At 46.4% G+C, this 14,408-nt stretch overlaps 1 protein-coding gene across 1 annotated transcript in view; it reads left to right on the top strand.

Annotated features, from left to right (window-relative positions):
* rorb (RAR-related orphan receptor B) overlaps window positions 1-14,408 on the top strand; it is a 347,074-nt gene that overhangs the window by 159,410 nt on the left and 173,256 nt on the right. The gene's annotated exons all lie outside the window — the stretch shown is intronic.

Below are 14,408 nucleotides of genomic sequence, written 5' to 3'. Positions count from 1 at the left end.
TTCGGCGAGTCGGGCGGAGGCAGCACAGCGCAACGAGCAGCAGCAGCAGGCACGATGACCCGCTGCAGCACGTTGGCCAGCAGCTCCATGGCGGGAAGCTCGCAGTCCGACTGGGAGGAGGGGAGCCGGGCATGGCCGCCAGAGGTCGGATCGTGAGCAGGAGAAGCAGGCCACCACGTGGAGCCGGCAACAGTGAGGAGGAGGCCGCGGTGACGAGGAGGACGGAGCGGCTGAGGGACATCGTGCTCCCACTGCCAGTGGAAGCCATTGTATTGACTTTCTGAACACGGTGCTGTATGAATAGCTGACGTGTCCCTACGGGGAGTAAGCATTCCATTGTAATTGTACTTGGACTGGTTACAGATGGCAAATAAAATTGAATTGAATTGAAGATGAACAGGAGGCTGAAACCTTTGCTCACTGCTAGATCCATATGCCAGGCTCTCATTGAAGAGATCTTTTCCTTAGTGCCTGTCTACCCATTACTGCGCCATTGCAAGGTATGGGAAACTATCATTATAAAGAGACTTGAGATACTAATACCATTTCACCGCAGCAGGGAAGGCTAAAATGATATTTAGCAGACCGTTTTAAAATTATGAACTGTTTTGATAGAGGGATTAGGAAAAGATGTTGAGGAGTCAGGGACAAGGCATCGTCAATTTAAAATTGTTACTAAGAGAGTCAGCAGAGAGGTTAGCATAAATTTCCTTACACTGAGGGTTCTTGGAGCATGAAATATTTTGCCACACGGAATGGTTCATTCTTTTAAGGGGAAATAGGATAAATATTTGAAGCAGAGGAAAATATAAGGCTTTTGCGGGAGCAGGGCAGCGGTATTAGTTTTGGGTTGGTCTAGCAAACAGCTGATATAGACATGATGGCCTAGAAATTCGGTTTTGGCGCAGCGAGGGCTTTAGCGCCGGAAGTTAGTGCCGGCGCTAAGTCCCCCTGCGCGCGCCAAAAATTCAGTAGCGCCGCGCCCAAACGGCTGCCGGCGCTACTGAGGGGTCTCAGTGCCTCAAAACTGGCGCCACGCGCCGCATTGCGGCGCTATTCCGGCGCTGCAGCGCCCGCTGTGGTGCGGCAGGCTCAGGAAGTGCAGGCCTCCTCCTTCCGTTAAGGAGGAGCTGCCTGCACCCGGCTGCGGCCCGCGATAATCTTTTTAAAAATGAGCCCGGCACCTCGGACAAGTGCCGGGCTTGCTTCTGTTCCGGGGGGGGGAAGTCCGGGGAGGGAGCTGCGGCCAGGCGGCTGGCGGGAAAGCGGCCGGCCGCCGCGGGGCCTTTAATGCGCCGGCGCAAAGTTCTGTAAGGCACCTCTGCCAGAACGTTGCTTGCGGCTGCCACGGGCGAGGCGGCCGCAACTCAATTTCCGAGTTCGGGCGGGTTACCATGGCAACCGGGACGCTGCGCACACCGATGACGTCATCGGTGCCGGCGCAGCGCTACCGGCCTAACGCCGATTTAGGGCCCCTGTCAATTTCTGAACTGGCCATATCTTCGGCGCTAGGCCCTCTAGCGCCTCAAAAGCGGCGCTAAGGCCAGTGAATTTCTAGGCCGATGGATTTGGCCTCCTTCGATGTTGTAAAGTTCTATGGTTCTATGATTCTACCAGCCTTTCATACACCCATACTCCTTAACCTACATTGTGTTTAGCTCCTATTCAACTATCAAAGATCCCATTCTGGCTAAATGATAATACATTATCCAATAGTATAACAAGAACAGTCTCTGGATGCAGTGCAAATTAAGGGCAACACGTTGTATTTCCCTAAATGTAATATGTATGTCTGCCTAGTGTGTAGCACCTGAGTACATCTGCTTAGTGACAGCGCGTGACTAATGTACAACTTAATCTAACACTTCTTCTCTGTGCTGCCCTAGTGGTAGGAGCATGTGAGATGGTCCAGCTAGTAGCAAGTAACCTCACTGGCCCTCCCTGCTTTCTAGTAAACACTAATTAGAGCAGGAGGTAGCTGGAGGGTTGGACCTATTGTGACAGCACCATCATCTTTGCCCATTCCACCCATGCCCCTGCTACTTGGCACTGTCTCAGCATGTCCACTGATTTGCATTACAGCAGTCCTGATAGCACCTAATGAGAATGGTTGGGGCTTCACCATTTGATCCCCAAGCTTGTCCAAGCCAGAGGAGACACCCCGTACACATTAGAGCCCAAAGCCTCTATGGCAACAGTCTAAACATTCAAAATTCCTGAAGTTCTCACACGTCCATGGTGCAGTGTTATGAGTAAATCCACAGCACAGATGTCCTCCGCACTAGTGTCCTCTGCTGATGACTTTTTTCCATTCCTGCTCTCACTAGCCTCAGTCTCGCATCCTCAGGGAAGCCTCCTACAGAGCAAAAGGACAAGGTTGGAGCAGCCTTCCACAATATGGGGACCCATTCCTCTTGTTCTTTGCAATCTTCTCTTGCAAACAGAGTAAAAGATGTGGCAATTTCAAATTGTCTAGAGGAAATACACCTGTATATCACCTTGCATGTAATAGTGGGTGTGATTACATGAATGTGCATGATGCAGCCACATTAGATGAAAAGGCTTATGAGGCAGCAGGGGTGGAGCATTTAAAGATGCAAGGAAAAGAGCATTTACAGGGGGTGGTTACTGCCCTGAAGTCCACCCTGGTGCCTAGTGGGCATACTATAAAGCATTCAAAGTTCTGTAAGAGTGGGAGACCTTCTATTGCTGTGTCAAATTGTTTCTTAAATGGTTGAACTTCTGTCCACTTGTCCTATTCCCACAATTTAATTCAAAGTAGTCTTACAGATTAACTATTTCCACGCTGTTTACTATTTTAAATATCCTTATGAGATCACCTGTCAGAAATCTGCTTTCCAGGTGAAAAAAGCCAAATCTTTCCAGTCGATCCTCATAACTCAGACCCCGTGCTTCTCTGCACTACTCCCTCCAGTGCTAGAACGACTGTTGTTTCCTAACAACTAGACTGGACACAGTAATTAAAGTGGGTCAGATCAGAGAACGGCACAGTTCAATCATGACTTTATCTGGCGCTGAGGACTACCTCCAGCTCCTCAGTGACTGGAGAGTCTGAGGTTATTCTGGGTATAGGCTGAAGACAAGCAAGTAAGTTGATATTTTAATGGTCTTCATGAACTGCCCCCCCCCCCCAAGGATGTTGAGGCAACTGGGGCCGTCTAGCTATTGACCTCTATCAGCAGTCTGAAGGCATGATCTTCGAGATCTAATAGGCAGTTGCAGGCCTGAGAGGACAGCCGCTGTGTTTACATTTTCTCCTGATGCTGAATCTTGCCAAGAGGCAGGCCTGTTGTGGGACTACCTCTCAACCATATAAATGAGCCAGGACAGAAAATACCAGCACTCCTGGACCTGGATAGGAGCTAACTTTGGGTGTACTGCTTCTGTTCAGTGTCAGGGTAGAGCTCAGGCTAGGAAATAGGCCCTCATATTATTAAAAAATCGGAGCAAAGGAATGTAATAGATCAAGTAGATAGATCACCCCAAGAGTGACTATACTCCCTTCAGGCCCTCTCTGCATGTTAAAGAACGCTGCACATCAGTAGCAAATGGGTTTCCTACTGCCCAGCTTTGCGAAGGCGCTAATTATGGGAATTATGTCGTATAGTGCATTTCTGACAATTGCATTTCATGACAATACTCTACCCATATTTGGACGGACATATTGTGCACCCAACATCAATTCTGGCAGGCAATCCTGGAAGTGTCGACAGAACAGATTCCCACCTAATGATTCACATCAGTTTGTTGGCCACTGTGTCTTTTATTAAAGTTGTAAAAAGTTTCAGTGCACGGGTTATATTTTTGAAGCATATATTGGAGAACTTGGGGTGAAAAACTCCATCAATTCTAGTCCTTTAAGCTACAGTACCTAGGAGAATCTTGATTTTTTTTTTATCATCCCAGTGGATTTTCTCCCAAATGCAAGAAACATCCACTAAGTGGCAAACTATTAGGGGAAATTTAAAGTTTTCCCTACAGGCTACCAATCCATTAGAAGCAGCTGCAATAAAATACCTGGGTTAATAGGAAAGTCTGAAACCTGTCCCCAGTGGCTACCTGTAGTAAGAACATTTAAAAAAGTCAAGGACAAGATAAGGCCATTCAGCCCCTCAAAGCTCATTCCTCTTGTATCTAGGTCTCCCATTTTAGCTTTCAGCTGAACTGGAACAATATAGTTACTGGCTGCATATCAGAATTTGTCCAAATACACTTTCGATTACTGGATGAATGCAGAGGGTTAGCCAAAGAACTATCCCAGGGAAGGAAGATATATTGAATCTAGGTCGAATAATCTCTGATTTGGTATAAATTCATTTCCTTATGAGATTGGAATACTCAAGAGCCCAAAGGAATTAATAATTGCCTGCAGTAAGGTTGTAGCAGTCAGTTGAGAATTTCAAGTGAAACAAGCAATTATTAAAGTGTATTTGAAAAAGATTTTTTAAAAAGCTAGTCCTGAAAAAAAATGAATTAAAGCTAAATAAACAAAATGATCAAAAACTGGAGATGGTCATTCAAACAATCTGAAAAGCACCACTATCAACACAACAAAGCTAATAAACTGATTGGTCCGGAATTTGTGGTAGTAACAATGGTGAGGCTGTCAGTTGTCGCCATTATTACTGTGTAAAACTGACAGTAACTTCTGGCGTTCGCACAGTTAAATGCAGAAATCCAGAAGTTGCTGTCAGTGATACCCTGCTCCTCCACCGAATGCGCTGTTGCAGTCTTCACAGATGGAATCATTTAAAAATCACTGGTTTGTCGTGAACTTCAACTATTTACACACTATTCTCGCTGTAAGAAACAATGATAAAGTTAAGCCTTGTTCAATCAGTAGTAACTGAGTTTTTAGTGGCATACTATGTCATAATTACTGCTGAACAACCTCTCTAGCCCAGAGAAACTAATTTTACAAGTGTGGAGTTTCATTCCCTCAGAAGAACATTAAAAAAATGTAGGTTTTTAATAAAATAAATTTTTGTTCTGATTTTTACACTTCTCCCTTATCCCTATGTGTATGTCCCAATCTTTATTTTGCTTTCTGTACAATGATTTAAAAGTGATTTATATTCCCTGCTTTGCTGTCTGTGAGAATTCTTCAATCTGATTGCCTGAACGGCCTGCCTGCTACCTGCCCTGTTGCTGGACGCCACAGATTATCTGTAGAAGGCACCAAATTGAAACTGATGTCAGAAAAGAGGACTTCTATGCTCTAGAGCCCACTAAATCATCGTGGGCAGCTTTTTTCGAGGTCAACAGCGAGCACTGTCCCTTTGCAGCTGACCGCAAAATCTGGGCCAATATGTTTTTCATCAAATGCTGTACTACCATGCTTGAGGCAGGAGCAATGGGGAGAAGAAATTAAGCTCATGGAACCTGAACAATAAAGGGAGTGTCATGTAATGGACAACCTTCTTCCAAAATGGATGAACTTTAATGGAGGGCTGGGCAGCAGTGGTACATGCTGACCTGCTACAAATGGAAAGTTTGAAGTTTTTAAAAGACAACATAAAAACAACTAGGGGAAGGAGTATAGAGAAACCAGCCGCAGAAAGAAAGCCAAGTACTCTCACAAGAATTAAAAACACTTTGAGGTTTAGAGACAGTGATCCAAATGGATAGAGGTGCATCAGCAAGCTTAAGCATTTTGTATGTTTTAGTAGACAATTATTTAGACAGCAGAGAAATTGGGATTAATGACATGTTTCTCCATTTTAAGCTCCAATTAAACAATTATAATTGTTAAATAGATCATGAAATTGTTAATGCAGTGTTTCAAGAAAAATGGATCAAATCCACAGGTACTCTATTTCTCTGGTAATGTAAACCAAGACTACACATCTTTCTGAAACTCATTCATTTTACTAAAGTCAAATCTCATTAGTGTACTTATGGCAGCACAAGGGCTGTCTTGATTAAAGTCAGTACAATCTTTTGTTTTAACCTGTTCTGCCCTCTGTAGTGTCAAGATCATGTTTGGACTGAATTTTCCTCTTTCTCCTGACCAGCCTGGCAGTGTGCAAATTGTGATGTTGCAATGCAGCTTTCAGCAGTAGATGCCAGAGCCTCCATTTTGAGTATTCTCTCATGTGGCATTGGGTGTAATCATCCTAGTAAGTTAAAACCTCCCTCCCATTTATTTGAGAAATAATGTTCAAATCTAATGAAAATTGAGATTTGGTTTGAAAGAGAGGCCATTATCCCTCTTGAATATATTTAATAATGTATTTGATTTATGTAAACAGATAATTCTGCAACTGTCATTACGTTAAAGAAGAAAATATAGACTTGCATTAATATAGCATTTTTCATGTTCTTAGGACATCGCAAAGCACCTCACAGCCAATTAATTATTGTTGAACTGCAGGTACTGTTGTTATGTAGGCAAACACAACAGCCAATTTACACAGAGCAAGGTTTCAACAGACAGCAATGAGATAAATGACCAGCTAATCTGATTTGGGATGTTGGTTGAGGAATAAATGTTAGTCAGGATACCAGAAAGATTTCCCTGCTCTTTTTCAAATAATGCCATAGGATCTTTTATATCTACCTGAACAGACAATAGAGTTTTGCTTTAATGGCCTAGAAATTAGATCGCTCCGTTTTTCGAGAAACAGACACTGAAGGGTTCAATATGGCTTGTAGTGTGCACATAATCAGTGCTGGGAGAGCACTGCATGTCAAATTGGGTGGGGTGCCCCTGAGTCATCCAGGATGTCCACCTGAAACCAGCATTAGGCCCATTGCCTATGTTCTGGAGCTCAGTAGCTTATCTGAGAGAGTGGAAATGAAGCTCTATCCCAGAGGGATAGACACAGAATCCAGAAGATGGTTTCGCCTCCTACACTTTCTAGCAGCTGATTACACAAAGTGGTATTGGAAGAGTAATGGATACAAATTATCTGCCAGCCTCCTCAGACCATGCATTGTGAGCAAAAGAGAGGCAAACTGAAAGAATGAGAAGAAAAAAAGAATTTACAAGTTTTTTTTAATTGATTGTCATCTTATGGCTCAGCATTTCAGACTGATATCTGTACCTAGATGAAATCCCTATTGAAATATTAGAGTAAATTAAGTGATAACACGCTCCCAGCAGGGAGCCGTGCTTAAAGGGAGCACATGTCAGAGAATTGGCACTATAGTCGTAGCCTTAACCCCAATCTGTGCTTCATTTCAGCATGACTTTCTAGGAGTGCAGGACTGCAGCACATACTATATATGATGAAGCCTTTGCGATTTCTTTCAGTGGTGAATCTTTTTCTCGTTGTGTGATATATTCCTTAATTAGAGTTTGGAGTGAAATAACCTCATTAGCAGGGTTCAACGATGAAGGATGTTCTCCATTGTTGAACTGGCTGATGAGGTGATTGGAACAATACACTAATGCATCCAATTCATTATTTGTAAAGTGAAGTTCTGTTCTTAAAATTTCTTCTTTGTTGTATTGTTGGCCACAGTCCCAGATTCGCCATTGCTCGTCTCTCTCTCTGTCTGTGGCCTCTGTCTTCCCTTGTCTCTTTCTCTGTGTATCCTTTTCTTTCACTCGTTATATGGTTGTGTTTATTGTCTCCCTCTGTATATTTCCCTCTTCGTCTTCGCTGTCTCTCCATCTCCTCACAAAGACATCAATTGTCTACTGTTACTACAAAAGCTTGTACATACTGTTCTGCACCTACAAAGATAGCATACATGAATCATCTTTTAAAAGTACAAATGCTATTTGGGTGCTTGCCCATAATTACAGTATCATGACAACTGGACTTTGGTACGATTAGGAAAAGAAGAGGAAGAAAAGTGTGAATAAGGTCCCGGGGAGGGGATACTACTGAAACTGACTGAATGTTGATGTCAGTATGGGTGGATCTGAACATTCAAATGCTTCTCTTTAGAGCTAACAGTTAGTTATCACTTTTATCCTATATATTAATTGACAGCACACGTGTTTATCTCCAGCCCCACAGACAGCATTTAATTCAGCTCTGCTCGCTGCTGCAGTGATTCACCTGGAACACATACAAATCATTGAAGGATTCTGATGGAAAATTCCCTTTCTTGTTCACAGAAAATATTAATTAGATGGCCGGCACTGCTGTTGTAAGTGAAGATTATATTGTTCCATTCCCCTAAAAAAAACACACACACCATCATCCTGCAATTACTGATTGATCTTTGATGAGATTTCCTTCAGTGGTGAATTACTTTCTCAGTGTGTGATATATTTCTTAATTAGAGACTAGAGTGAAGATAATAGTGGTTTGAAAGGTTCCAGGAACACATGTATAGCTAAGCAGCTGTGTTGCATTCTGTGGTAAGACAATATCTTGTTGAGCTGTGGACTAGCATCTTTAGTTTAAAAAGCACTCGCTAGGTTTCAGAATTAACGAGAGATGAAAAGGTAATGACTGGCAGCTAAACAGCAGAAGTCCCCCACCCCAACTCTTTAACCCTCACTTTGACTAAGCTAATATGACTCTCTCTCAAATTGTGTCAAAACTGCTGGCTAATGCATCACTGCAAAAGGTTCACTGCTACTCCTAATACAGACTACCATACATATGCTTGGCTGAGAAACCGTATTAGTCTTGGGGCCCATCGAAAAATATCTAGTTTTAGTGGCCTGAATATTCCATTCCCCCACCCCCATCTGCCCAGAAACCATCACGTGAGCGTGGATATAAATTGGCTCAACATTGCAATCTGGGCTTCTGAACTTCAGGGCATTTTATCAGTAAGGCCTGATTGCAGGGGAGAAGGTTTACAGAGCATTCAGTTATCTCTTAAAGAGGAATCCTCCTTGAGATGCTAGCAAGGATGATGTTATCTCTGGGCATTCCTCTCTACTTGGCCTTCCTTGAAGAGGAAAAAGAATAAAAGGACCAGACAAGGGTCTGACTACATTGGAAGAGACTAAGGAGGGGAAGGAGTTACCCAGCCACCAGACTTTTACCTTCAACTGTCTGAAGAGCAGTGCTTGAGGAGATTAAGATTTCTAAAAGATATGCTCCATGATTTATGCAGGAGACTGGAATGAGACCCAAACTCATCTTCAAAAATATCCTGGCCTAGAAATTGGATATGGCTCGAAAACGGTCAGTGTCATGGCCCAGCGCTATTTAGCTGCACCGGGTCAAAGTGGTCTAGGTAGCACACAGAATTCGTGCTCAGTGCTCATTTACATGATTATAGTGCTGATCTCAGCGCTAAACCCGCTGCTCATTAGCTTACCACTCAACAGGTGGGCCAATATCGGGTGCAGTCAAATTGCAAGTCATGTTTGGCTGAGGATTTCTCCACTACTTAAAGGGGAGGTGCTTTGATGCAGCAGCACCTCATTGTCATTCCATTTGGAGCACCACTTGGAAGCAGAACTAATTTAGCAAGAGATGGCTGAGCGGCAGCAGAGGGAGAGAGCAACACAGTTCTCAGAAACGGCTCTGGAGGCACTGGTGGTGGCCGTGGAGAGGAGGCAGGCTGTCCTCTTCCTACAAACCGGTAGGAAGCCATCGGCCCATACGTCTAGAAGGCTCTGGCAAGAGATATCTGCTTACATGACGGCCAACAATGTGGTCCCCAGGTCCTGGATCGAATGCCACAAGAAGTTTAAAGACCTCACACAGCAGGACAAGGTGAGTGATGGCTTCAGCAAATGCCATATCCCACCATCTGCACCACTAGCTTCACACACTGCTCAAAGCATCACACCCCCATCACTCACCTACTAACAATCTCTACCTATCACCACTCATACCTCACAATCATAGCTTCACTTCACTCTCTCAAGCTTACCACCACTGCAACACTCACAACCACATCTCACACCTTGCACACAGCGACAGCTTTTCAGCTATGGCAGGCATATCACCCAAACACACTGCACCACCCTCAATCACACACTTCCCTTCCTCTTGCAGGGAAGGACCACATAATTGCCGGGAGCATTGACAGACAGGCGGGGGTCAAGCCACAATACACGCCTTGAGCCAACTGGAGGAGTGTGTGCTCGGCATCATTGGACGGGAAGTCACCGGGGTTGTGTCAACGGGCGAAGTTGAAGCCCTTGGGGACAACAACGGTATGCTCATTCCTAATCCTTCTTCTCCAATCCCACTTCCCCCTCATCCCACGATCTCCTCTCACTTACAAGCTGCTGATGGTGTATGCATGGATATCTTGCTTTCTCCCCTCCCCTCATCACAACCCAACTCTTCTGCCTTTCTGCTTTCAGATAACCAAGAACAAGCAGCTGCAGAGCCTGTCCCTGAGGCGATGGAGGAGAGCGAGGGAGAAGTAGACACACTGTCACTGCAGCTGACACTCGCAGACACCAGCTCACAAACTGGCACTGCGCGGAATTTAGAGGGTAGTGCAGATGCGGGATCTGCACATGATGAGTCACTGGGCACGAGTGGGCTGCAGAAAGGCCAGGGGATAGGGTAGCTCGGGGGCCGGCTCCCCGGAGGGTGAGTTCACGTGCGGGTTCTGCTGCACAGGACTCAAATGAGGACCTCGATGGGGCAGCCTTCAGAAGAAAGGTGATGGGCATGCACACCGAATTGCTAGGTGCAATGGCAAGCCTGCCAGGGAGCCTCTTGCCAATGTCAAGGAGCATGGAGGAGTCCACCTCCAACATTGGCCTGGGCTTTGCGCAGAGCTTGGAGCCCTCAATTTCCAGGCTGGAAATGATGGAAAACTCCAGTAGAGACCGTGTCAACCCAGACATGATGCGGCGTGTGATGGGCGATGTTGCAGCTGTCATTGCAGCACAGGCGGAAGCGACCCAACGTTTTAGTGCTGCAACAGAAATGCATACCGCTTTCCTGTAGTCTCAGCTTGCTGCCACCCAAGCTCAGACTGCTACCACCGTGACTGGGTTTACCAGTGTCGAATGGGGCTTGCTGGGTGTCTTCCAACAGATTGCTAGGAATGCTGAGGTGCCGCCCTAGGGGAGTGGCAGTGGGTCTGTGGAGCAGGAGCCTGCTGTCCTTTCGTAGGATGACAGCGATCCTGTTCCCACCACTGCTACTCCACCAAAGTACTTGAATATTCACTTGAAGTGCCATAACCTACAAGGCTACGGACCAAGAGCTGGAAAGTGGGATTAAGCTGGATAGCTCTTTCTCAGCCGGCACAGAAACGATGGGCCGAATGGCCTCCTTCTGTGCTGTAAATTTCTATGATTCTGATTCTATTCTGTGCCTGACCCAAGAAATGTCAGAAGTGCTGTGTTAAGGGACACATTCCCCTGAAAATAAAAAAAACTAATTTGCACATTGCAGACCCCAATAACTGTGGTTGCCAGCCCCTCCCTACAACATTGCAACTTCACATTTACATTTTTGTGGAACTTTGCTCCCCTTTCCCACAACTTTCAGAGCTGCCAAGGAAATAAAAGGTGACGAATAGTGTCAATAACGTTTATTACACCAACACGTGTTATAAGTCACACTACGTTCCGCAATGTTCACCCTTTGTGCCTTTGTGTCCCTGGTACATTCTCTAATTGTGGACTTCTTTAAGTGTTACCTGAATGAACGGGGTAGCTGGCTGCTCTTCATCTATCTGAGCTTCATGAGACTGAAGTGCTTATTTTTTGTCCATGGCAGTCGCTGTCCTGAGAAGGACGAGGTGTAGGTTGTATCGCCAAATCAGATATCCAGGCAACCTGGTCCTGCTGCTGTGAATGTGCATGTTCAAGAAACTTAAATCAGGAGTGAGTAGTACACCAATTTTCCACAACATTGAACTAAGTCTGAGGTGACAGCTGGAGAAATTAATTGTGTCTTTACCAGAGGTACATAGTTGCTGGCAAGAGCTGAAGAGTATGGCATCAGTAAGAGTATGGCATCAGTTTTTCCAACATTAAACTGGAAGAAATGTTTTGTCGTGCAAATTGTAATCCCGGAGAGGGATTAGGAGAGTGTAACAATGGGCTTAGGGTCGATGGAGGAAGTGATGAGGTAAAGTTTGGTGTTGTTGGCATAGCACGGTGGCATAGTGGTTAGCACTGTTGCCTCACAGCGCCAGGGACCCAGGTTCGAATCCGGCCTCGGGTGACTGTCTGTGTGGAGTTTGCACATTCTCCCCGTGTTTGCGTGGGTTTCCTCCGGGTGCTCCGGTTTCCTCCCACAGTCCAAAGATGTGCGGGTTAGGATGATTGGCTATGATAAATTGACCCTTAGTGTTAGGGGGATTAAATACGTGGGGTTACGGGGATAGGGTGGGATATGTGTCGGTGCAGGCTCGATGGGCCGAAATGGCCTCTATCTGCACTGTGGGGTTTCTGTGATTCTGTGATTCTGTGATATGGAAGATTCCAGATGATATTGTTAAGTAGTAGCATATACATGAGAAAGGGGCAGGGGGAACTGAGGATGGAGTTTCAGGATACACAGGAGGCAACCATACGGGCACAGGATGGGTACCAACTGGAGGCGATGTAATACCGGGCTGGGGTGTGCTGAAGTGGTGGTGGGTAGCATGCTGCGGGATGGAGTTGAGGACACTCGCGTTGAAGACAGAGTCTTGGTTAAGGAGATCTTCGAAGTGCTCCTTCCAGCGGGCACTAACTGCCTCCCTGTCCTTGATGAGTACCTCTCCATTCTTGGCCTGCAGTGGGGTCGGACCTTGGGTGCTTGGGCCATAGGTGGTCTTGACTGCGTTAAAGAATCCACGCATGTCGTGGTTGTCGGCTAGCTGCTGGATCTCCTGCGTTTTCTCCACCCACCATCTGTTCTTTAGATCCCGTGTTTTTTGTTGGACCTCGGCCTTCAGGCGTCTGTAGAGCTGTTTTCTTGCTCTCGAGTTCTGTTGCTGTTTCCAGATCAGGAATGCCTTGCGCTTGCAGCTTATTAGCTCCTGGATCTCCTGGTCATTCTCATCGAACCAGTCTTTGTGTTTCCTGGTCAGGTGACTAAGCATCTCTTCACAGGTGCTGATTATGGAGGCCTTGCGTGCAGACCAGGCGCTGTAGACACTCTGGGCTGGATTTTGTAAATGGGGAGCTTTTGGAGGCGGGACTCCCACTTGTTGGGTTTTAGTCCCGCCTCCATTGACTTGTGGCCAACCCACGCTATTTTCCCTTGATTGACCTTGTTAAGCCCGCCCAGCGGGCTTAGCAGGCCAATTAAGGGAAAGCCAGTTACAGGTGATGTCAGCGAATGCCGTTTCATCGGTCAAGAGCTTTGAAAAGATGAAATGCCATCGTTTGACAGCTCTGTGAAGCTGTCAAACACTGACAATCTGTCTTCTAAGTTGTGTCTTTACTCAAAACTCAATTAGAAAGCCTTCCAGACCAGAAAGCAGAAGGTTGCAGCTTTTGACAGTTCAGCGGCCATTCTGCTTTTTGTGCCGGTGAGCTGAGGGACTCCCGAGACCTGAAGGGAGGAAGCCTGCAGGAAGAAGTAAAGGTAAGTAAAACTTATTAAAACACTTTACACACACCTCACACACTTACCTCTGCACACATGCACCCATTACTCACCTGCACACCGGACATCTCGGCCCCTCCGACCCCCGCGGACCAACGGCCTACCTCGCTGACCCTGGCGAGGTTCGGAGCCATCGGGAAGCCCACACTTCAGGGCTCAAAATAGGGATTAGCAAAAAAACTGCCTATTAACTACCTGTTAACAGGCAGTTAATTGGCATTAATCCCCTTCCCGCGCGGACCCGGCACGGGTCGGCTACCAGCCTCCTGGCAAGATGGCATGGAGGCGGGTTGGGCACCCGCCCCTAAATTCTGCCATTTTCCTGGCAGTCCCGCCTCCAAACCCGCCTCCCCAGGGCTGGCAAAATCCAGCCCTAAATGTCTCAGAATCACTGGGAGTCGTCAGGTTGTTTGTGAGGCACAGGCTGAATAGGGCTTTCTTAGCAGGGTCTTTGAGTGCTCCAGCATTGATTTTCCTGCGGCATTGTTTCTGTTGCCGCCATTGTTTTGGGGCTCCGTTGATGGAGATGACAGAGCAGATTAGGCGGTGGTCTGTCCAGCAGTCGTCAGCTCCTGTCATGGCGCGGGTGATGTGGAGGTCCTTGTGGTCCCTCGCTCAGACGATGACTTAGTCCAGTAGATGCCAGTGCTTGGAGCGAGGGTGCTGCCGTGAAGCTTTGCACTTGTCTCTCTGATGGAACAAGGTTTTGGTTATGACAAGGCCATGTTCTAAGCATTTCGTCAGGAGGAGGGTACCGTTGGCGTTGGCTTTCCCTACCACTTCTCTGCCGATCACACCTCCCCACAGGTCTGTGTCCTTTCCAACTCTGGTGTTAAAGTCACCAAGGAGGATCAGCTTGTCGCCCGTTGGGACTCGGGACAGGGATTGGTCGAGGCTGGAGTAGAATACCTCTTTGGTCTCGTCTGTGGCTTCCAGTGTTGGGGCATACGC

Source organism: Somniosus microcephalus, chromosome 1, assembly GCF_052327205.1.
Source record: "Somniosus microcephalus isolate GS21.2 chromosome 1, FLI_Smic_1.0, whole genome shotgun sequence".
Lineage (NCBI taxonomy): Eukaryota > Metazoa > Chordata > Chondrichthyes > Squaliformes > Somniosidae > Somniosus > Somniosus microcephalus.
Note: the sequence above shows the minus strand (reverse complement) of the source record. Positions and strands in the feature narration are given on the sequence as shown.